The sequence below is a fragment of the Sminthopsis crassicaudata genome, chromosome 3 (genome assembly GCF_048593235.1).
Source record: "Sminthopsis crassicaudata isolate SCR6 chromosome 3, ASM4859323v1, whole genome shotgun sequence".
Classification (NCBI taxonomy): Eukaryota; Metazoa; Chordata; class Mammalia; order Dasyuromorphia; family Dasyuridae; genus Sminthopsis; species Sminthopsis crassicaudata.
In genome coordinates this window covers 379,359,707-379,384,453 of record NC_133619.1, presented here as the reverse complement: position 1 = coordinate 379,384,453, position 24,747 = coordinate 379,359,707, and the positions used below count along the sequence as shown (strand labels likewise).

The 24,747-nt window shown below is 31.6% G+C and overlaps 1 protein-coding gene across 3 annotated transcripts in view; it reads right to left on the bottom strand.

The window, feature by feature from the left end:
• Positions 1-24,747, bottom strand: part of SPOPL (speckle type BTB/POZ protein like) — an 88,646-nt gene that overhangs the window by 45,863 nt on the left and 18,036 nt on the right. The gene's annotated exons all lie outside the window — the stretch shown is intronic.

Here is a 24,747-nt window from a genome sequence, read left to right as displayed (position 1 = left end):
GCTACTTTCTTCGCCTGGCAAGTTTCTCTGCAAATAAATCAAATGTGAACTCTTCATTTACATTCTCTTTAAAGGAAATATATTGGTTTCTTTTTCAAATTCAAGATATATCTGTTACCTTGTTTCTTCTGCATTCCCTATGCTTTACTTTCTTCCTTCTAGCAGATTTAGAGCTTTATACACTACATGTAAACAAAAGCATACTGATCAGTAAATCAACTCAGGCACATAGGTCAATGAAAATAGTAGACAATGCCCATACAGCTGCTATCCTTATGTTCTTCCATGTTCCCTCCTATTCTCTTTCTTTAATCCCACTCCCCTACTCCCCAAAAAAGGGGGAAAAAAAACCCACTCCTTATCACCATTATTTTCTCCGCCTTTATTCAAATGGTAAATGACCTTTCTCATGGGACTAAAGAACAGAAAATTGCCACCCTATCACTTAAAAACAGTCATAGACTCAGATTTTTGTATTAGGGCACAAGTGTGCTGAAACAGACAGCTACCCCTATTGTAGGGAACTACACAGTGATAGAGAAGTAAACAAAATGCCTAAGGTCTATTTTCAAATATATGTACAATGTAAAACAAACAAGTTGTAATCTTCAACTTTTCTGCATAATATATAACCAAGTCAATCTTTCAGAAGAATTGTTTACATAAATTCTTAACCTGGGTTCATAAACCTTTTAACATGTTTATAATTATTCAAATGTGCTTCCTTTATTATCCTATAAGTTATTCTATACATTTGAAAACATTTTCAGAAGGGGTCCAAAGAGGTTCAATGCAAGTCAACACTATCTCTAAACTAGATATCTGGCAGCCTTAAAATAAATTTCTGCAATTCTATTGCAGCTCCTCCAAGATAATACATATGAAGCATTTCTCCAATTTAATTTTAAGAAAGATGATATAAATGAAGTCCAAACTTAGGGGAAAAAAAAAAAAACTGTTCTGAAGAGGCTAAATTATCCCCCACTCATCAAATACAGAGATGGGAAGAAGGCATATTGTTACTCACTTATTTCTAATTTTCTCTTTAGATGAATAATTTCATTATAAGCTCCTATAGTAAACTCACTGATATACACTAATTATAGGTATTTCATTTTCTATTGTCTTAACTTATTTTCAAAGAAAGAAAAAATATAAGGTGCATAAGTAGAATTATATTCCTTTTTTGCATGACTGCTAAGAAGAAAGTTTATTAATGTATCAAATACATGGGATTAAAATGAAATAAAAAATGCTGAAATAGCTATACATCTTGTGTGGCAACAAAAATATATAGAAATGTAAATAGATACATAGATGACAATTTTACAAACTCCAGTGTAAGTATGAGTTATAGAGAAATAAAATATACACTTAGATATGTGGAACATTAGGGTACCACTTAGGGCACCACTTAGAACAGAATATTTCACAAATCATTTAATTTCATCACTATTAACCTAAAAGTTCCTTCATGAACTAATTTTCTTTCATCTTGCACACAATGATAACACCTTATTTTTTGAAATTGTCACCACAGGAAATGCTAATACAAATAACTCCTCTAACCAATATCTATTTCCAATTATTTCCATGCAACTTGAGCAATTAACTCGTACATAAAAGACCAAAATGAAAACCAAATTCAACTATACGAAGATTTTAAAAGATCAAATATAGTTAACTCGGTAATAAGCAAAACAAAACAAATATTCCTATTGCTGGTTCAGTCTAAAAACCATACTCCTACCATGCACAAAGCCCTATGCAATGCAATGCAAAACCAAAGCAAATACATAACCAGATGCCTTGAAGTTGTGCAAGTTTTTTTTAAACTCCATTTTTTAAGTTAGTATTTTAATTCCATAGCTATTAAATATTATATGGTATTTTTAAATGCTGCAAAAATAATCAAGTAAAACTATACAGATGAAATGAAAATATTTCAAATCTAAAAAATGTTGCTATTATACTTTGACACAAAAGACCTTCATTCCAAAGGAAATAAAAGGCACCAATAGAAAAATGTAGTTAAAAACCATATTTAGTATGACAAAATGATTACAACATGATAAATACAAAAGTGAATCTTCAATACCTTCATGTGAAAGTAGATCTATGTAAAATCAAAGTAGGATTCAAACTTAGGATTTACAGCAAGAAAAGCAAAATTTGAACAAAGCAAATTCTAAACATTAAATGTCCAATATACTTTTCTCTTGTGGGACTCTGAATAACTCAAGTTCATCTTTATTGACTTCAATTTGCTCATATATAAAATGATTATTAGATTAGATAATTCTAAGGTCTTTTCGTATTCTAAAGCATATATACCTCCAATGATATTAAAAGACATTCTTAAATTTAACAAAACTTAAGATATCAAAAGGACAATATTGAAAAAACTTCAACCTATGAGTAAATGCATATATAAATATTTCACATTTCATCTGTTAGGCTTATTTTTAAAAATCTGGCAGACAAAACATTTAAATGTGATCCAAATATGTTTTCAAAAAAGCTTAAATATATTTTAAAGAAATCTGAGTTAGGACGGCAGATAAGAGGCAGCAAGCCAGCTGAATTCTCTCAACATTCCCCTCTAAACAACTTTCTAAAATAATGCCACAAATCAAATATTAGAGTGGCAGAATCCAAAAAAAAAAGTAAAGATGAGATATTATTTCAGGTCTAAGAAAACTTAGATGTGTGGGAGAGGACTGTGACAACAGGATAGACACCTGTCCAGGAGTGATAGTAGTTTAAGGAGCTCTCAGCCCAGCAACAGTAAGGGACTATACAATTGGTCAGCAATGCCACTGCTGGTACTGGTTAAAGTTGGTGCTGACTGGCATTTCCATGAACCAACCATACACAGTTCTGGGTCACAGTTCAAAAGCAGAGAGGAGCAGCTGTGATTGGCCACAATGGAGCAGGGACCAAGGGAGAAACAATGGTATTTACAGCTACAGAGAAACAGGGGTCTTTCCTTTGTAAAGATCAGAGTGCAGAAGAGCAGTGAATAGACACTCTCCCCAGAAGAGCATCAAAAACTGTCAGACTCTCAAAACCAGCTCTAAAAACTAGATGGAAAAGCAGTGGATAGAGCACAAGCTTTGCAGCAGGAGTTCAAATTCTACCTCAGACACAACATTTTCTAGCTGTGTGACTCACATTGAGCAAGTCACTCAATCTCAATTGCCTCAACAACAAAAAAGTTACTAGGAAGGCAGGAAAAACAAAGAAACTCATAAGAAAATACAGGTGAATACAGGTACAAAGTCTCAAAGAAAATGCTAACTGGATGACAGCTGTCACAAACTCAACATATTTCGTTTAAGAATTAAAGAAAGCAGTAAGAGCAGAACAGGAAAAATTGGGAAAAGAAGTAAGAATGATAAAGGAAAATTATTGAAAAGAATTAACAAATAAGAACCATTCATCAATTGATAAATCAAAAAATAAGAACTACATCCAAAGGGCTATAAAATAATTTCTTTGACCTAGCTATACCATTACTAGACATGAATCCCCAAAGGGATTTAAAAAAAAAAAAAAAAAAAAAAAAAAAAGGAAAAGGAAAAGGAAAAGAACCTGTATGTACAAAAATACATACAGCAATTCTTTTCTTGGAAGCAAAGAATTGGAAATTGAGAGGATGCCCATCAATTGGGGAATGATTGAATAAATTGTGGTATGTGATCACATATTATTGTTCTAAGGGAAATGAGCAGCATGCTCTCAGAAAAATCTGCAAAGTCCTTCACAAATTCAAGCAAAATGGAATATACTGTGTACAAAGTAATAGCAATGTTGTGGGACGATAAGCTGTGAATGACTGCTATTCCTCTCAGTACAATGATCTATTATATATTATTATTGTATTCTATACTCTGAAGGACTTATGGCGAAAAATGCTATCCATATTTAAAGAACTGATTATATCTGAATATTGATTGAAGCATACTTTTTTTTTTTAAACTTCATTTTTCTCAAGGGTTTTTCAGTGAGGGGGGGAATCCTATGTATTTTTTTGCAACCTGACTTTTATGGAAATATGTTGCATAACTTCACCACGTGCCTTCTCTATGGGAAGAGGATGAGAAGGAAGGAAGAGTATCTGGAACTCTTTTAAAAACGAATGTTAAAAAAAATGTTTTACATGTAACTGAGGAAAATAAAATATTAGTTTAGTAAAAGGGCACCAAAAAAATTACTGAAGAAAAGAACTCCTTTAGAAAATAAAATAGCCTAAATGGGAAGAGGTACAAAAATTCACTGAATAAAAAGAATTCCTTAAAAAGTAGAATTGTTCAAACAGGAAAAGAGGTTTAAAAAGCTCAATGAAAAAAATAATTTCTTAAAAATCAGAATTAGGAAAGCAGAAACCAATGCGTACATGAAACATCAAGAAAAAATGACATAGACAAAATGAAAAAATTAGAAGAAAATATGAAATGTTATTGGAAAAAACTGACTTGAAAAATGGCTCAAAAGGATTTAGATAACTATTGTAATATCAGAAAACCATGATTTAAAAAACGAACCAAAAAAAATTTTGTTTCCAGAAATTATCAGAGAAAACTGCTCTGATAGATTAGATATAGAGGGTAAAATAGAAATTGTAAAAATTCACTGATCATCTCCTATGATTATTAACAACCCATTATTAATACTGGGATACAGGAATCTTTTATCTTTTACTTTTTCATTCAAAAACCAAACCCTGTAGGTAAGTCAGTCTTTGAAAGACAGGGCTGACAATGAGATAGATTTAACACTCAGGAATATTCTCCTCAATTTGGGTGGAACTCACTCAACTGGGAGGGATTATTTCTCATTAAATTATAAAGAACATCCAAACTAGGTTAACCCCAGCCTATAATTCAACTTTAGTGGTATGGAGAGTGATGGATCTCTGTTTAGACCGCAGTAGATAATGAGTAGAATAGAGATGGATCCTTTTGTCCAGATAGCTGGAGGCAGCTGAGTTTTAAGTTCAATTTCTCAACAGGAAGTTTAAAGACTTTTGGCCTACCTACCTCCTCATTAATATTTCTACCCCAACATTGAGCAGAATCTTTCTTTGCCAGTCAGTGTCACCTTTTTTCCAAATGTATTTAAGCATTCTATGATCTTGATGATCTTGTCCTTATTTACCAAGAGAAATCACTGTCCATTAATTTATTTACTAGCCTAATTAATAGCAATTATTAATCACCCACAACTGTATCTAGGGGCTTTTCATTCTCACTTTTGAAAGAGATTACAAAATGAAAACTCTCAGCAATATAGCCAAATTCCTGAGCTCTCAGTCAAGGAGAAATATTGCAAGCAGCCAGAAAGAAACAATTCAAATATTATGGAGCCAAAGTCAGAATCAAACAAAATTTAGTAGTTTCCACATTAAAGAAACAGAGACAGAATTTGAAACTCAAAATTTAAAAAGCAAAAGGATACTTAGAAATAATTGTGTTAGTCATAAAAATAAATGTGAAACCTTATTTTACATATATTTGGAAAAATAAAATACTATTGAAGTTAAAAAGTAAAATAAAATAAATTTTGTTGGGGGGAGAATATCGGAGTACTGGAGAGACAATTTTGACGAGTAGGAAGGGATCCAAAAATATATGCTGTTGAAGGTAGCTTGTAGGTTGGGCATGTAAGGAAAGGCATAAATGAAGGAGAACATTTGAGGCATGGTGACAGCTTGAGCAAAGATATTGAATAAGATGGGAATAGTTTATATAAGGAATTTGGTGAGACCTCCTGTGTAGAACGGAGAATGTATCAAAGTAGCATGACAAATCTGGAAAGACAGTTTGCAAACAGATGAGGAAGAACTTTTCAATGCTAAAACACTGGCCCAGATCAAGGTTCTTCACTACCAATGTAAGCCTAACCAAAAGACTTCACTTTCCTGAGCTTCCATTTCCATTATCTGAAAAATTAAGGTGTTGAATTAGATGAAGATTCCTAACCAGTTCTATATATGTGATCCCATGTGTCTGTGTACTTTGAATTTTGGCCTTAAAATTTTCTCATCCATAAAATGAATGTTAGAATCAAATAAGAAAACACCAGAAGCCTTCCCAATGAAAGTAGTAATAAAACAAGACTACACTCTAGTCCATCTGTTATTTGACATAATTTGTAAAAATTCTAGCATCACTAAGTAAAGTGAGTAGAACCAAGAGAACGTTGTAACTGAAATAATTAATAGCTTCAGTAAAGGTACAGCTTACAAAATAAAATCTTACTATATAGCAGTAACAAAACTGAGGAATAACAGAAACATCAAAACTTTCTTCTCAAACAGACAAGACAAAAATGACAAATAATTAAACTCACTAGTATGGTATGTGATAAATCTAAAAACAAGTTATATAGGAGAAAATATCCTTATTTGACAAAAATTTTGGAAAAGCTAGAAAGCAGTTTTGAACAAGTCTTAGAAAAAGTCATATCATTTATCAAATTAAATTCAAAATGCATACATCACCAAAATACTAAAAAGATCATATAACTAAAAAAGCACAAGAAAATCAATTAATATACTTCTCACACTTAAAGGTGGGAGGTGGAGGAGGGTAGAGTGGCACTAATTCTATAATAAGCAAAGAATAAAGATTAAAAAGTGGTGAGTTTAATTATATGAAATTTAGGAACTTTTGTACAAAGAAAATTAATTTAACTAGAATAATAAGGGAAAAGGTTGATTCAAGAAAAATTCAGCCTACAAGTAGTAATGTACAGCACAGTAAATAGTACTGAATATGGTGCCAAGAAGATCTGAACTCAAATCCATCTGTCAAACACTAGCTACATGAACCTACACAAGTCACATAACTTCTGTTTGCCTGTTTCCTCACGTGTAAAATGGAATTTATAACCCCTACCTTCAAAGGTTGTTGTGAAGATGAAATGAGATAATTTAAAGATGTTTAACATTACTATTATTATTATTTCTGATAAAGGTCTGATATTATATGAGATCAAGAGTCATTCATCAAAAGGTAAGTGTTCCAACAACAAGAAGATTATGACGATCAACTCTGGTGGACTTGGCTTTTTTCAACAGTGAGGAGTCAGGCCAATTCCAATAAACTTGTGATGGAAAGAGCCATCTGCAACCAGAAAGAACTTTACTGTTGTTTGCTTACTTTTTTTTCCCCTCATTTTTTTTTTCCTTTTTGATCTGATTTTTCTTGTGCAGCATGATAAATGTGGAAATGTTTAGAAAAATTTGCAAAGGTGAATGTTGAAAACTATCTTTGCATGTATTTTGAAAATAAAAAAATATATATTTAAAATATTTTTTAAAACCCATTATACTGGATAGCTATTATGGTGACAGATTTCTCAAATATTGGTTTTCCCTTGGGTGAAAAATAGTATACCACCAGCAAGCTAGTAGTGGTTTTGGATTATCAAATTATCAAATGAAACAAATATGCCATGGTTGAAAAATTGGGGGGTGAGGGAGGGAGAGAAAGAGAGAGAAGTGTGTTCAAAGAAAAACAATTTTCAAAAATATTTGCAAACTACTAGCACAAAAAAAATGCTCTAAAATACTAAAATGTATTACTCATTTTCCTTTAGAAAATTACTAAATTTACAAGTCTACCACCATATCATGTGCAAAAAAGGTAGTTTTGAAAAAGAAATTAGATAAAGCTAGAAGATTTATATTAACAAAATGTAGAATGAAGTCAATGAAGTCAATGAATCAATTAAATGCTTACTATACATGCCATACACCATGTACTGTGCTTAGTACTAGAGATATAAAGAAAATGAGCAGGACAGAACCAAGAGAATTACTTAAAGAATTACATTACAGCAAATACTAATAACAAATTAATAATACCTTTAGAATATCATATTTTAATTTTATAAGCAAATTAATAGTTTTATTTTAAATTAAATATCAACAAAATAAAGAGAACATAATGACCACAGTTATATGCACTCATTTTTTTCAGGTGAGAAAACTGAAATTCAGTAACAAAGCCAAGTGGTAGACACAGGACTTAAATTCAGCTCTTCTAACACCTACATTGTTGTATTTTCATTATATTTTCTTTAACATTAAACAAAAAAATTTTTTTTCAGGTACTTCTACTAGAAAAATTGTTCCATTGATAGTTCCCTCTACTCATTATGGTAATTATGAGGAAAGTTTTTAAACTTAAAAACTAGTAAGACACTAACAATTACAAATAATTGAAATGGTTATTATGTATCTATTTTAATGTTCCAAAAAATAACAAATGAAAATGACCAAATTTTCTCCCTATCACATTTAAAAATAATTTCAGCATTTTTCTCAAATTTTGAGTTCTGAATTTTTCCCCTTCTTCCTCCCCCCCCCCCATTGAGAAGGTAAGCAACTAAGTTATTGTATTAAAATTATTTTTCCAGTCATGCAGAACACATTTCCGTGGATGACAAGATTTCTTATGACAATCCTGTTTCCTTTGGTAATTTTCAAATAACTATTTTTGTATTTTAGTTTAGTTGTTTAACAGAATGTCTTAATTGGCACAAGTAAATCTTAAATTTATTATTTAAAAAAACCACTAGGCTAATAAAATTAATTTTTAGACTAGCAGACTTAAGTATATGCTCTGCCTAAACCCTAATTTGATTTTATTTATAAAGTACATTCATTTTAAGGGGGAAAAAAAGGTACAAAAAATTGTTAAAAGAAAAAAAATCACTTTAATTTAATTTTTTATAAAAGTTACTGGATTTGGATTCAGGAAGACTGGAGCTCAAATCCTAAAGAAAGACACCACCTATGTGACCTGGGCAAGTCACTTAAGCTGTATGCCTCATTTTCTTCCATTGTGTAACATGAGGATAATAGCACCTGCCTCCCAAAGTTGATATCGATTTGATTTTTCACAATTTATAAAAATTCTTAGAATATTTCCTAGCACCTAGTAGGTGCTTAATAAATGCTTCTTCCTCTCCTCAGGCTTTATTTGCTTTATATATATATAATATTGTTTGCCCAGGTCTCTAACTTTGGATTGGAAACTCCTTGAAGGCAGAGCCGATTTACCACCATGCTAAAGAGAATCTCAATAAAAGATACAGGCATAAAAGTCACAATTATCTATTTTTCCTTTTGATGACTTTTTTGCTTATACTCATCTTGAGTTCTACACCACACTATAATAAGCAAATAACCTATGAAAGAACAGGTTTGACACAATTAAACTATCACTTTTTAAATTTATCTCTCTACAGAAAATCTGTGAATCATCCTGCCATATAAGGGCAACATTTCTTACTTTATGTAGTTATCCCTTCCACATCACCAGGTTAGGAGTGTGGCATGATCTGGAAAATAAGTATAAACTTTTTTGGCCCTCCCTTCACAGCAGAGAAGTTTGAATTTTTTGTTTTTCTTTGAAGGGCATTTAAAATACTTTATAGTAAAATCTGAATTAGGAATTTTATTTGGTCATGGTTCTCTGTCATCTGATGGCCTTCATGTGTCATCAATAGCTTCCATAGACCTCCTCAAATATTCCCAATTAATGTCTTATGCTGAACCATAATACAAATAAAACTCAATGGGAAAGTCACAATGTGGAAAGGATAACTAATTCAATTCCTTTAGTGCTAATTAATTATTTCATCAATGAATAAAGACTGGTCAAAAGTCTACATAATCTCTTAACATGTTCTATAACCCACTTCTTCAATTATTCTACCAACATGATTACTAAAGTACAAAATTTATAAATGTGACTCAAACTCATGTCATGATCAAAGAAGTTTTACTGGTTTTTTACAGTCTATTGCTGATTCTGTACTTATGCTTATGTATAAGAAGACTTTTCAGCCTAGGAAAAGCTATCAAAGCTTTAGAGCCATGTAAGGGTGACATAGTGGATAGTGTGTTCAGGCTGGAGTCAAGAAAATCTAAGGTCAAGTCCAGCCTCAGACACATGGACAAATCAGTTAACCTGTTTTTCTAGTAAATTTAATTATAAAATGAACATAACATAAGCACCTATCTCCCATGATTATTGTGAGGATCAAGTGAGATAGTATTTATAGATATCTGGCACATAATAGGCTCTATAAATGCTTATTATTATCCTCATCATCATCATTAGACAGTGTGCCCTCAGCATCACTAAGGACAGAAATTAGATTTATCTTCTCATTATGAGGCAGAAATAGAATAGTCTTTTTACAAAATGTTTTATAAAATGTTAACTTATTTTCAAAATGCCAGTTATTCATTTTGGAAGATTACAAGTAGCACTCTTCCAGATGAGTAAAGGAAAAAAGGAAAAACAAGCTTGCCATAAGCTAACTAAGCCAGATAATTCCAATGGTTGCTAGAGATACAACTTGAAGAAATACAACATGAAAAAAGGAGCAAGTATGACAGTATTTTCACAAGAAATTAATTCATCCTTAATAAAGAGGAGAGAACCACATTTGGACTCAGTCCCCAATCTGTTAAAAAAAAAAAAAAAAAAGATGAACACTAAAGATAAAGGAAGAGAACCTAGATCAAATTATATAAACATAGAGAAAAAAAAAAAAAAAAAAAGACTTGAAATCTTATTTCCAAGAATGTGAATACAGAAGAAGTATGGGGAAGGGGGGAAATCACAAATATTATTAACAGCAAAAGAGAAATATTTAATTCAAAGATTCAAATTTTTATTTTAAAAAGCAAAACTTGGCACCTGAAAAAATTATGAACTATTTAGAAGGTCATAGTAACACTGTTTTATGTTTTGGCTATGTTCATATCCATATGTGGTTTCCTTTTCTTGAATTAAGAAATCTAAGTGAGGTATTCAAATAGAAGCGTAAAATATAATTTTATGAAACTTTTACATATGGAACACAACTGACACTACAAATTAAACTTAGGAGGGGAAAAAAAGAGCTTGGCATATTATTTTCTACAGTAAGCCAACAATTATAAAATTTATTTTAAAATTTTTTTAATCAGTCTTAATAGTATTTTATTTTTCAAATACATGTAACAAGACTATGTTCCAAATTTTTCTTTCTCCTTCCTTGTCCCCCCTCCCCAAGACAGTAAGCAATCTCATATAGATTAAATATGAGCAATCCTTTTAAAACATTTGTCATTCAACAATTATGCAATTGACTGAAAGAGTCCAATACAAAAACCTATCGTGTTTCTCAAAAGTTGATTTTTTTTTTAAATATCGATTTAGAAATGCAAATGATACCCACCCAAAGGTTCTCCTGCAATATGGTGTCTCCTCTATATGAAAATCATAAAGATTTTCTAATACATGAAACCAGAGAAAAGTGTTCTATCATCTAACATTATGGAACTAGGTATAAATAGAATTTGTATGCTGGTCAGGACATCCTAAACCCAAGACAAACAGAAGATGGCATGCCTATTGTTAGTAATATTCTCCAAAACTTCTTTTCTGTAGATAACATTGTAATAATTGAACAATCAATGAAAAGAGTCAAAAGTATTAACAACTTTGGAAGGAAAAAGCAAATATCACCAAAACTATAGAATGCCACTGAATGGGTAATCCATCATACATGTCTTTAGGACAAGCACTGTGTCTGAAAAGTGAACTAGAACAAGATGGATTACATTTTCAGCACTTTTAAATTGTCCCCACTCCCTTTTTTTAAACAATAATCTTTTTCTAATGATGTTCCTTGGCTGGAAATCACAGAACACCACAATTTCCAAACTATCAGATTTGTAGCTGATTCAAAAGGCAAATGAGCATTAGAAGATTGTATCTTAACCAATATGACAAACACAAGAAAAGGAATAAAAGATCTCATCAAGAAAATATCTGATCAGAAACACAAGCTACTTCATTTAGCAACCTATATAACAAGATAGAGCATATTAACTGTCATCTGCTCTAAATTCAATATGACAAAAGAAACTGTATTTTAGATAATTTAAATGGAACAAGAGTCAGAAATCACAAGGCATTTATAATTACTAGATGGCAATGCTGTCAATATATTTGTTCTGCTTGTTAAAAAATAATTTAGGAATACTACCACTTTTTCCCCCCAATCTTGATGGCTCACTCTCTTAATCCTCTTAACCGACTTAACCTTCGATCAGGTGACACAAACAATAATAGAAAAGGAAAAAAATAATAAAGCTATTACTCATATTTGAGGCACCCAAATAAGACAAATTAATGAAAGGGTATAAAACAGTACTGGATAAGCACAAATTAGATAACATTTGTAAAGTGCTTAGCACAGTGTCTGGCACATGGTATATACTAATAGAAATTTGGGGCAGCTAGGTGGTGCAGTGGATAAAACACCAACCCTAAAGTCAGGAGGACTTGAATCTCAAGACACTTCCTAGCTGAAAACGATTATTCTTGTCCTTTCCCTACTCTTTTCATCTTCTACTACTCAAAAGAACCAGATTCTCCAGAGAAGATAAGGTATCTTTTGTCCATCTATCTGTCACTTTCCATTCAGTTTTCATTACTACATAATCTCTACTTTGAGATTCTAGCTATTTCACCTAGTTCACATCTTTGCAGCTGTAATCCACAGTGGGTTCTAATTGTTCTTTTTTTCTCAAACATAAGTAGGCTGGATTTTAATTCAAGTCTTACTGACTCCAAGACCAGTATTCTAGCCAGGATGCCACCTTGAAGGCCCAGTCAGGAAATGACTTCTTTCAGGAAGCCTTCTCTAATTCACACCAAGCCAGAAGTGTGAACTCATAATATAATTTCCATATGAGCTTATGTTGTATAGTCATCTATTTATCTATTGCCTCTATAGGGGAATAAGTCACATTTATACAAAGGCAGAATCTTGTATTTATACTTTCTCTGGCCTCCCACTATCTAGGATAGGACCTGGCATATAAGAGTAATTGTTTGATGTAGTGGAAATAGCAATGGATTTATTATCATATGGTCTAGATTTAGGTTAAGGCTTTGCCACTTCCTCTCTATATAATACTAGAAAGTCTCTGCCTCAATTTGTAGGTTTCCTCATTCAAAAAATGTCTATGTCTATACATATATATACATACATATATATATGTATATATATATATATATTATTTGCCTCACAGAAGTGTTAAAAATTATACAAAATAATTTATTTAAAGCATTCTGTGAATTCAAAATATAAAGTATTAATCTTACAAATACTTAACATATTTTTTGAATAAATTATAGATTACATCTGCCTTGAATTGTCATCAATCCCATAAGAAGATTAGACTGTACTAGATTCTATCTAGGTATAAAAGAAATGGGATAGTTACAAAAGAGGGATTGGTAGCTAAACAAGAAAAAATATATTCTTAGAAATGCTTTAAGTGGATCAAATGGAGGAACTATATGAACACAAATAAAGTTAAATCTAAATAACTGGAAGAATATCAAATGCTCATGGGTAGGCTGAGCTAATATAATAAAAATGACAATCTTACCTATCAAATACCTAGATCTAATCAATCAAATTGCCCAAATTATAAAGTAGCAATAGTTAAAAACCATTTGGTACTGCCTAAGAAATAGAGTAGTAGAAGAGGTTAGGTTCACAAATCGCAATAGTCAATCCAGAATTTGATAATCCCAAAGACGCCAGCTTCTGGGATAAGAACTCACTATTTGATAAAAATTACTGGGAAAACTGGAAAAACCTATGGCAGAAACTAGGCATTAACCAACATCTTTATACCAAGTGAAGGTTGAAATAGTTTCATGATATAGACATAAAGAGTGATACTATAAGCAAATTAGGAGAACAAGATATACTTTATCTGTCACATCTGAGGAGAAGGGATAAAGAAGAACTAGAGAACATTTAAAATTCAAAATGGAGAGTTTTGATTACATTAAATTAAAAAGGTTTTGCACAAACAAAACCAATGAAATCAAGATCAGAAGAGAAGGAAAAAGCTGGGAAACAATTTTTATAACCAGTGTTTAAAGACCTCATTTCTAAAATATATAGGGAATTGACTCAAATTTATAATACAAGTCATCCCTCAAATTGATAACAATCAAAGAATATGAACAGGCAATTTTCAGACAAGGAAATTAAAGCAATCCATAGTCATATGGAAAAAATGCTCTAATTACTATTGATTAGAGAAATGCAAATTAAGACAACTCTGAGGTACTATTTTATACCTAATATACTGGCTAAGATGGCAATAAGCATTGAAGGGAAAACTAATGCATTGCTGGTGGAGCTGTGAAGTGATCCAACGATTCTGGAGAATAATTTGGAATTATGACCAGGACTATCAAACTGAGCATACCCTGTGGTCAAGCAGTGTCTCTATTGGATATGCATCTCAAAGAGATCATACAAAAGGAAAAAGGACTCACAAATGCAAAACTGTTTTTTACAGCCCTTTTTTGTAATGGCAAGAAACTGGAAACTGAGTGGATGCCCATCAGTTGAGGAAAGGCTAAATAAGTCATGGTACATGAATGAAATGGAATGTTAAGTTCTACAAGAAATTATTTTTTTTAAAAAAATTATTTCAGAAAAGTTTGGAAAGACTTACATGAACTGATGCTAAATGAAGTGAGCAGAATCAAGAGAACATTATACACAATAAGATTTATGTGATGATCAACTGTGATGAACTTTGTTCCTTTCAATGATGAGGTGATTCAAGAAAATTCTAGTAAGACTTGTAATGGTAATGTAATAAGAGGTGAGAAACAGTATTAGCAATTGGAAGGAGTAGCAGAAAACCAAGAAAGATTTCACAACAGCAACTGAAGCAAAGTGTTGAAGAAGGTAAGTATTCTAGAGACAAAAGTGAGTAAGTGATGAATTTCGGCATATGAGAACAATCTATGCCAACTCATAGGGATGAGGTATAGGAAACAGTTAAGAAAGTCAGCTTGTGAAATTATATCCACTCATATGAAAGAGTGTTCCAAATCACTACTGATCAGAGAAATCCAAATTAAGACAACTCTGAGATACCACTACACACCTGTCAGATTGGCTAAGATGATAGGAACAAATAATGATGAATGTTGGAGGGGATGTGGGAAAACTGGGACACTAATATATTGTTGGTGGAGTTGTGAAAGAATCCAACCATTCTGGAGAGCAATTTGGAACTATGCCCAAAAAGTTATCAAATTGTGCATACCCTTTGATCCAGCATTGCTGCTATTGGGCTTATATCCCAAAGAAATACTGAGGAGGGGAAAGGGACCTGTATGTGCCAAAATGTTTGTGGCAGCTCTTTTCGTAGTGGCTAGAAACAAAGATGAATGGTTGTCCATCAATTGGAGAATGGTTGGGTAAATTACGGTATAAGAAGGTTATGGAATATTATTGCTCTGTAAGAAATGAAGAATACAGAGAGGCTTGGAGAGACATCAACTGATGCTGAGTGAAATGAATAGAACCAGAAGATCACTGTACACTTCAATGTTGTATGAAGATTTATTCTGATGGAAGTGGATATCTTCAACATAAAGAAGATCCAATTCACTTACACTTGATCAATGATGGACAGAAACAACTACACCCAGAGAAGGAATGCTGGGAAGTGAATGTAAACTGTTAGCACTACTGTCTATCTACCCAGTTTACTTATACCTTCGGAATCTAATACTTAAATGTGCAACAAGAAAATGGGATTTACACACATATATTGTATCTAGGTTATATTGTAACACATGTAAAATGTATGGGATTGCCTGTCATCAAGGGGAGGGAGCAGAGGGAAGGAGGGGATAATTTGGAAAAATGAATACAAGGGATAATGTTATAAAAAAAAAATTACTCATGCATATATACTGTCAAAAAAATTTGTAAATAAAATTTTAAAAAAAGTCAGCTTGGCTAAAACAAAAAGTAAAAGAAGGAAAATTAAATGAAAAAAGTCTGAAAGTGTAAGTTGGGAACAAGATTCTTCAGTGTTCTCTAACTCTGGGAAACTAGCAACTATAAAATTAACTAAGATTTTAAAACAGGATAATAAAAACCAGGGCAGAATTTTTATTTTGAATAAATAAAAGCCAAAGTAGCATTATTTAGTGGGGAAAAACATTATATTTAAAGTCAGGTTAAATCTGGGTCCAAATGTTACTTCTGACAATAACTATATAACTTGAGCAAATCATAATTATGTTGTGCCTTAGGTTTACTTATCTGTAAAATAGGAACAATATTTCTATTATTAATTTCAAGAACAAGAATGAGTATGAAATATATTTGTACTTTACAAACCCTGAAAGGTTGTACATGCATCAGTTATATTACACCTCATACAATCTTAAAAACCAGAGTTCATGTATCTGTTCAGGTGCTACACTGAGAATGACAACAGAACAAACCAAAAGTCATCTTGCATAAGACTAACAAGCAATTTAATGAACTGAATATTGAATTAGAAGATACCTGGATTTTAATCCAAATTCTACTGAATTGCTTTGAAACTATAAACAAGTTCGATTCTATAAAAGAAAGCCAATACTATCTATCTCCATCTACCTTAAGGAATAGCATAAAGATAAATAATGGATATGAAAATGATGTATGCACTCTTCTGAAAAAAAGGTCTAAGTAAATTCACAATTAATATTAGAAATAATTAGCAGCAAAAACAACTGGTAAGTATACAAACGGTTGTTATACACAGAACAGATGGTTCTTCATTGAGACCAAAAAATCAGTTTAAACTGAAGTTGGTTAAATTACATTTAGACATAAAATAACAGACCTTTTAAAATGAAATTAAGTTACAAAAAAAAAAAAAAAAAAAAAAAAAAAAGCTACAGAATATCTTTTTCTAAAGACTTTTTAAAGCTGAAGAAAAAAAAAAAAAAAAATCAACTGAGCTGCTTAAGTTGTTCAGCAGAGTTGTGCCCTGGTAGATAAAACCCTAGACCTGGAATCAGGAAAATCAGAGTTCAAATCTGTGACTTTTAACTATCTGCCTGGGATTTTTCACGATAATATCTATTTCCCAGGGCTGGAGCAGTTAAATGGGCCAATAGAGTAAATACAGGACCTCAAGTCAGGAATTGAATCAGGCCTCAGACACTTAACAGCTCTGTGACCCTGGGCAATTCATTTAACCCCATTTGCCTCTGTTTCCTCATCTATAAAATGAGCTGATAAAGGAAATGGGAAAAACCACTCCAACATTTTGCCAAGAAAACCTCTGGGAGGGGGAGGTCATGAAGAGTCATACATAACTCAAACTAATAATCTACTTGAGGTTTTGGGGAGATAAAATAAGTTATTTGTAAAGCAAGTTGCAGTATCTGTTGTTATATAAGACTAGGCTAGTTATAAGCTTTCCCTGAAATTATAGGAGATGAACCAAAAGGAACTCTCAAGACCCTTTCTTTCCTCATAATTCTATATCTAGTCATTGTTGGGATGGGATCAGAAAAATTAGAAGGGCAACATATTCCTACCATTCACTAAAAGGACTGAAGACAAGAAAAGATTTTTATTTTTGAAGGCTTGAAGGGTTCAGCTTATCCATGATAATTAGGAAGAGTTTGATAACACTGGTTTCTGTAAAGTTTTCCTTTTATAAAACATGTTACTTCATATAAATCATCACTGTATTTTACTTTATCCATGTATTTTGATGGATAAATCCAAAAATATATTAGTCAATTTTTTTTAATTTAGATTTTACATGCAAAAAATTAATGAAAGTCCTATTGCATCAAAAGGCATTACTCATGAAATCTCATTTTTCACCACCCATATAGACTATCGAGTCCAGCAAGTACATTTTCCAGAAGAAATCAGGGCCATCAACAAGCATGGAGATATGCTTTAAAGAATAAACCCATCTGCAAAATTTGTTACCAGATTGCAACATCTGAAAGCTTTGCTTCTACTTAATATAATACATCTTTTAATAAGATAGTAAAATGAAATATTCCTATTTCAATAGTATTTTTCATTTTCATTAAAACTCTTCTCAACATAAACTTGTTTGATATACTAATCTAAAACCAACTAACAAGGGCTGCCCCTTCAGTTTTGCAAAGTAATAGGAAAAGGTAAATTAGATTCTCTCATATTCCTTTCCAGAAATAAGAATGCTATGATTTTATAATTACTTCTCCAAATACTATTATTCTAATATAAAGATACTAAATAAATGTTGATCCTCCCATTCAAAAAATGAAAATGTTCTTTTTTAGTTCAGAGAAAATCTAGTTTTAAGAATTATCACTCTGATTTTTGGACTGACATAAAATCATATGTCTTTGCCAGTTGCTCATTAATATTACCTTGCTAAAATATCAAAAATTACAAATATTTTCACAAATGCATTCGGTTTGAAGATAATGTCCTTTTATCTAGTTTTTGCAGGTCTTTCTCCTTTCCTGATCTATGTCAACTCAATTATCTTCAAGTTAACTACTTCCTTGCTGCCCTCTTTGGGTATCTAAATTGAAGAATATTCTATGACTTCACCTTTCAGTCCTGAAAAACAAACTAACAATGTAAAAAGCACATCTGAAAAATCACTAACTCTTCCTCCCTCCCCTATAAAGTTCCTAGCATTACAACTTTTGATTCTAATCAATTTTCTCCCTGTTTGGCTTTTGTCTACTGAAATAATGTATGCAAAGATCTTTTTAAACATATTCAGTTTTAATTATGGGAAATGAGTGTGGACCACAATATAGCATTTCCACTCCTGTTATTTGTCAGCTTGCATTTTTGTTTTCCGTCTTAGGTTATTTTTACCTTATTTCTAAATGTGATTTTTCTTGTGCAGTAAGATAACTGTATAAATATGTATACATATATTGCATTTAACATATACTTTAACATATTTAACATGCATTGGTCTACCTGCATCTAAGGGGGGGAAGAGGGCTAAAGTTGGAACAGAAGGTTTTGCAAGGGTCAAAACTGAAAAATTACCCATGCATATGTCTTGTAAATAAAAAGCTATCAGGTTAATGTCCCTATTTTCATTCTGTATTTCTTTAGTTTGAGAAAGCATAGGCTTCTTAAGCACTATTCTCACTTAACTCCTCTCTCTTCCAATTAGGATTAAAAATTGAAATTGACCTGAGAGATAAGGTAAATTCAATCCTTTTGTTTTACATATTAAACTGAAGACTAAAGAAATTAACTAAAGGTCACTAAAATAGTAAATATCAGAGCTTCCTACATATTTCTTCAATATCTCCACTAAATAATTCTACTTGCTACTGGTTCTAATAAAAAAAAAAAAAAAAAAAAAAACACAGATTTCAAGCTGGAAGGCAGCTTTAGAAATTTAATCTAGTCAAACCTCCTCATTTCATAGAAAAAGGAACAGAGCTTCAGTATCATAATTTGACTCACCCTAGTTCACAGAGAAATTGGCAGAACTGGGATTAAATCCCAAGGCTTTTGATTTTATTCCACAATACCATGCTGCCTCCCTAATCCATCTTTTCTTCTTATTGCAATAGGAGTAAAGATCTTACAGTAAGTACAACTTGAATGTCATAGATGAATGCATTTCATACAGGTAACTTATATCATTCCCATTCTTCTCCTCCCCAATACTCAAATGGATATGTAGGATGAACTTCCTCTAAACTCAAGAATCAGCAATTATTACAGTCCCACGTTTAGATATCAGTGGATTTTGACTTTCTCTTCTGACAGCATTGTTGTCCTTTCTCATAAAAATGACATTGGCTTCCCATTCATTCAAAAAACATTTATTAAACATTTGCAAGGTATTCTGCTGGGTGGGAAAGACTCAGACTTAAAATGAAGCAGATTTGTTGTTTTCAGTCATGTCTGACTCTTTGAAATGCCTTTCGAGATTTTCTTGGCCAAGATACTGGAGAAGCTTGCCATTTCTTTATCCAGCTCACTGTACAAATGAGAAAACTAAGGCAAATAAGGTTAAGTGGCTTGTCCAGGTTCACACAGCTAGTAAGGTGTCTGAGTCCTTATTTGAATTCAGGAGGCAATTTTGTTAAAGCACAAGTCTAATCATGTCACTCACCTATACAAATACCAATGGTTCCTATAGCCTTTAGGATTAAACATAAGTACTATTTGTTTTTTTTAAATCCTTCAAGTAAATAGACAGACATATAAAGTTCTTCACAACTTGGCACCATACCCTTTCCAACCTTGTTATCCATCATTCTTCTTAATAAACTATGGTTGTCCTAGTATGGCTTTTTTGGCGTTTCTTTGCAATTCTTCATTATCTACAATACAGTCAATTCTCAAATCTAGTTCTTAGAATCTTTTGTTTCATTCAATTCAAGCAACTGTTTCTACGTGAAATCTTTCCTAATCCCACCCAGCTTCAAATTCCCCTCTTTTGTAAAACTACTAATATATGTGCATACCATATCTCCATAAGCTTCCTCAAACACAAACTAATTAATGCCCCCCCCCATCTCTAACACCTTGTGCAGACCCTGGTATGTAATAGACACTTTTTAAAGTTTTAAAAAAATTTTTTCAGTTCAACTCAGACTGAAATAATAATAAAAAAATAACAGCAAAAAGCCCTATTTATATGTGAATTCTTCAAAATTTATTTCTATAAGCAAATTGAAGGGAAATGGAGAATTCTTTCATTTAAAAGGAAATATTTTAATTATAATTAAATGTATAATGTTACAATATCGCTCCCCAGTCTTCCTACCCCTAAATTTCTTTTAAAAACCAATTCATGAACTAGCTACACCCAGGGAAAGAACTCTGGGAAATGAGTATGAACCACTACATAGAATTCCCAATCCCTCTATTTTTGTCTGTCTTCATTTTTGATTTCCTTCATGGGTTAATTGTATACTATTTCAAAGTCCGCTTCTTTTTGTACAGCAAAATAACTGTATGGACATGTATACATATATTGTATACTTTAACATATATAACATGTATTGGTCAACCTGCCATTTGGGGGAGGGGATAGGGGAAAGAAGGGGGAAAATTGGAACAAAAGGTTTTGCAATTGTCAATGCTGAAAATTACCCCTGCATATATCTTGTAAATAAAAAATCATAGTAAAAAAAAAAATCAATTCAAAAATAATAAAAATAATTTATCTGAAAACAGTTACAACACAACATGATTATAGTACTCAAAGGGTGTGTTATTACTCTTAAATGCAAGATTAATTTCCACATCCTAAAAGACACTGTCACTTCAAAACAGAAACAAGACTCAGCCTTCTTAGTTCTAGGTTTTCTTCTAATTGACTCAAAACTAATAGAAACATCATTGGCCTTTAAGTAAGGAAACCTAGTTACATCCCAATTTCATAGCTCTCACAACTTTTTGGGTTTAAGTTTTCACAACTTTTTGAGTTTAAGTTTTCATAACTTTTGAGTTTAAGTTTTCACAACTTTTTGAGTTTAAGCTTCACAATTTTTTGAGTTTAAGCTTCACAACTTTTTGAGTTTAAGCTTCACAACTTTTGAGTTTAAGCTTCACAACTTTTTGAGTTTAATTTTTTTTGCTAGAAAAAAACAAACCTATCACGACAATCTCAGAATGTTATGATAAAGGATTACATCACATAAAAAATTAAAAAAATATTCTAAAAAATGTATTAACAGTATACAATATGAAGCATGTTGTTACTGTTACTATGGATACTGGTCATTCTGATCAGGCTTCAAAGGACTATAATGTATTTAGTTGCAAGGTCAGTAGTTCCTCTAGATTAAGAACAATAAATTTGTTGCTTTGATTACTCAAAAGATTCAGAATGGAGCAATTGAAGCATTTCTGAAAGTTCTGAAGTTGAGACAGCTATCTCTTTCATATCCTAAGAAAGTAACCATTTAAGTTTCTTTAAAGACAAAGTTTTATGAACCTATGTTTATATACAATATAGGTCAACAAGAACTATAAATGATACTTTTAAAAACCAATTTTTTCTCTAAAAATTTTATATCTGTGCTTTTTCTGAAAATTTTATACATTTAACAACCACTTTAAAAGATCAGATTACTCAAATCTATTTTTTTAGGTGATTCCCTTTTTTTTTATGGAAACATGGAACACTGGTATATATAACACTTTTATTGATAAGTAAGTCAGAATAAGACAGCAAAAGAAAATAATTGATAAGATGAGAAAAAATGGAGACAAAGGCAATATTTAAGAGAAATTATTCCCATTTTGTTGTTGTGATTCACTGGGTGGTGCTAGAATAGAGATATTTGTGGGTATTAAGAAAAATCATTAAAGGTTTGAGTGCATATCCTTAAATATTAAAATAAAATTAGAACAAAAAGTAGTGTGGTCTGAAATTTTAAAGCAAAAATGGAAGCATATATCTAAAAATTAGCTAAATGAGAGAGAGAGAGAGAGAGAGAGAGAGAGAGAGAGAGAGAGAGAAGAGGAAGTGAGCATGTATTCCAGATATCAAAATAATTAGACTACCACCCACCCAAGCAAATTCAAAAATCCAAACACTGTACATAGTATCCCATTTTTACTAAGTGTGCCAAAATCAAAGTCATTTGGCTTTCTTCTTTTTTTTAATATAGTTATCCACCTTTATTACTTGTTGGAAAGAGTTTCACTAACATTAAAATTTAATGCCTGTGCAAAGTAATTCGCTGCTAGTAAAGCTATAAATTGGTCTGATCCTTTTGGAAAGCAGCATCAAACTATATACAGTAATAAGTTAAATAATTATCTGTATGCTTTGACACAAAAATCCCACCAATAAATCCCCTTAAAGGAGATTTATTAATAGGAAAGAAAAAAATAACAATTACCAAAAAAATTCCTAGAATAGCTATTTATATTAGCAAAAAATCAGAAGCAAACTATGTATTCACTGAGTAGAAAATGAATAAACTGTAATATACAGAAGGAAAGAGTATCATTTCACCTTAAAGAATTCAAAGAAATATGGAAACATATACTGACAAAAGTGAATCATTAAAATCCAAAATACACACACTGACAACCATGTAAATGAAAATAAGATAAACAGTAACAAACCTCAAGTTAAATACAATGGATTATGTATGGACTAATGCTACTTTTTTTGTTTTCAGTTAGTAAACTTTCACTTAGTTTAACATGTCTGTTTTATTAAAACATTTCATCAATAATATATTTTTGCATAATCAGTATTTACTTTTGATACTAATGTATAATGGTTGAGTACATTATCCAATGTAACAAAATTAATAGCAAAGTTCTAATAATGTAAAGCATTATATTTTTTAATAAGCTACTATTAAAGGGGCAGCTAGGTGGCCCAGTGGATAGAGCACGGGTGCTTAAATCAGGGGGACTAGAGTTCTAATCTGGCTTCTAGCACTTAATACTTCTTAGCTGTATGACCCTGGGCAAGTATTAACCCCAACTGCCTCAGCAAAAAATAAAAAAATAATAATTAAAAAAAATTTTAGATAAGCAATTATTAGGATATGCTTCAATTCAGTTTAAATTGCGCCTTTTTTTTGGACAACCAAGTTGGTACAGAAGTTAACAATTTCTGATAAAGTTTATAAGCCCCATTTTACATTGATAATCCATATTGGGGCAAAAAACCTTTTTTCTGCCAAAGGTCACTTGGAAATTTATAACATTGACAAGCCATATAAAATTATCAACTTATAAAAATAAAGCATTAAGAAGCTGTTGTACCTGGCATTCAGATCATCACCTACAGTTACCTTAGCAAAAGATTTCATGGACCTTATGAGGCTAAAGGGACAGATGATTCCCACTTCTGCTCTATGCATTAATGTTCACTATAATTCTCCAATACATTAGTTGCATCCTTTTTGAAATGTTCAAATAACATGATAGTTAAAGTCTTTGGGGGACTGCTATTTTTTCTTCAAAACCATTTTCTCCCAGCAACCCAAAAGTACTATGTTTTAAAATGGGTAAGGTAAAAGCTAATTTCCCAATGCAAAAATCCTGTACACAAAAATAATGAAAATTCTTTAAAAAAAAAAAAAAAAAAAAAAAAAGGCATTTTAAGCTTTTCTGTATTTATCTAAGATCCTTTCAATTCTGACAAAAAGCTAAGTCGAGGTTGATAACCAATCCTAAAAAAAAAAAAAAAAAAAAAACCTCCCAATTACCTTCTATTTGTAAGGCAAATATATAAAATTGAAAAACAAATGCCATGTGTTCAAAGTAGAAATTGGAAAACAACAAATGCCTTGTGTTCAAAGTAGTATTGGGGAGGGAGGAGCTATATGGCGTAGTGGATAGAGCACCAGCCTTGAATTCAAGAGGAACCGAGTTCAAATGTGATCTCAGACACTTAACACTTCCTAGCTGTGCCACCCTGGGCAAGTCACTTAACCCCAGACTCAAAAAACAATTGCGTCTATAGGATAAATAATTGCAAAGTATATCTATTGGAAGACTATTCCAAAGGTCACCAAAATAGTTTTGAATATTCACGTCTCCAAAAGATAACCTAAACATATAAATACTGAAAATCAGGTATTCCCAAATATTCATCCTCTGTCCCAGGTTTTCAAACATAGACTTTAAATAATGATGCATAAAACAACAAAAGATTATACCAGTCTTCTATTACACATAATATGCTAACAGTCTATTGAGTATAATATAAATAAGGGGGGAAAAACAGTATTTTGCAAACAATAACTTAATTCAAAGGCTAAAGAGAGGCAAGAAAAGAGACAAGGATGAATTGAAACAGCCTCAAGAACAAACTACAACCATATTTTTATATTTTTATTTTTTAAAACTGGTTAGAACTAA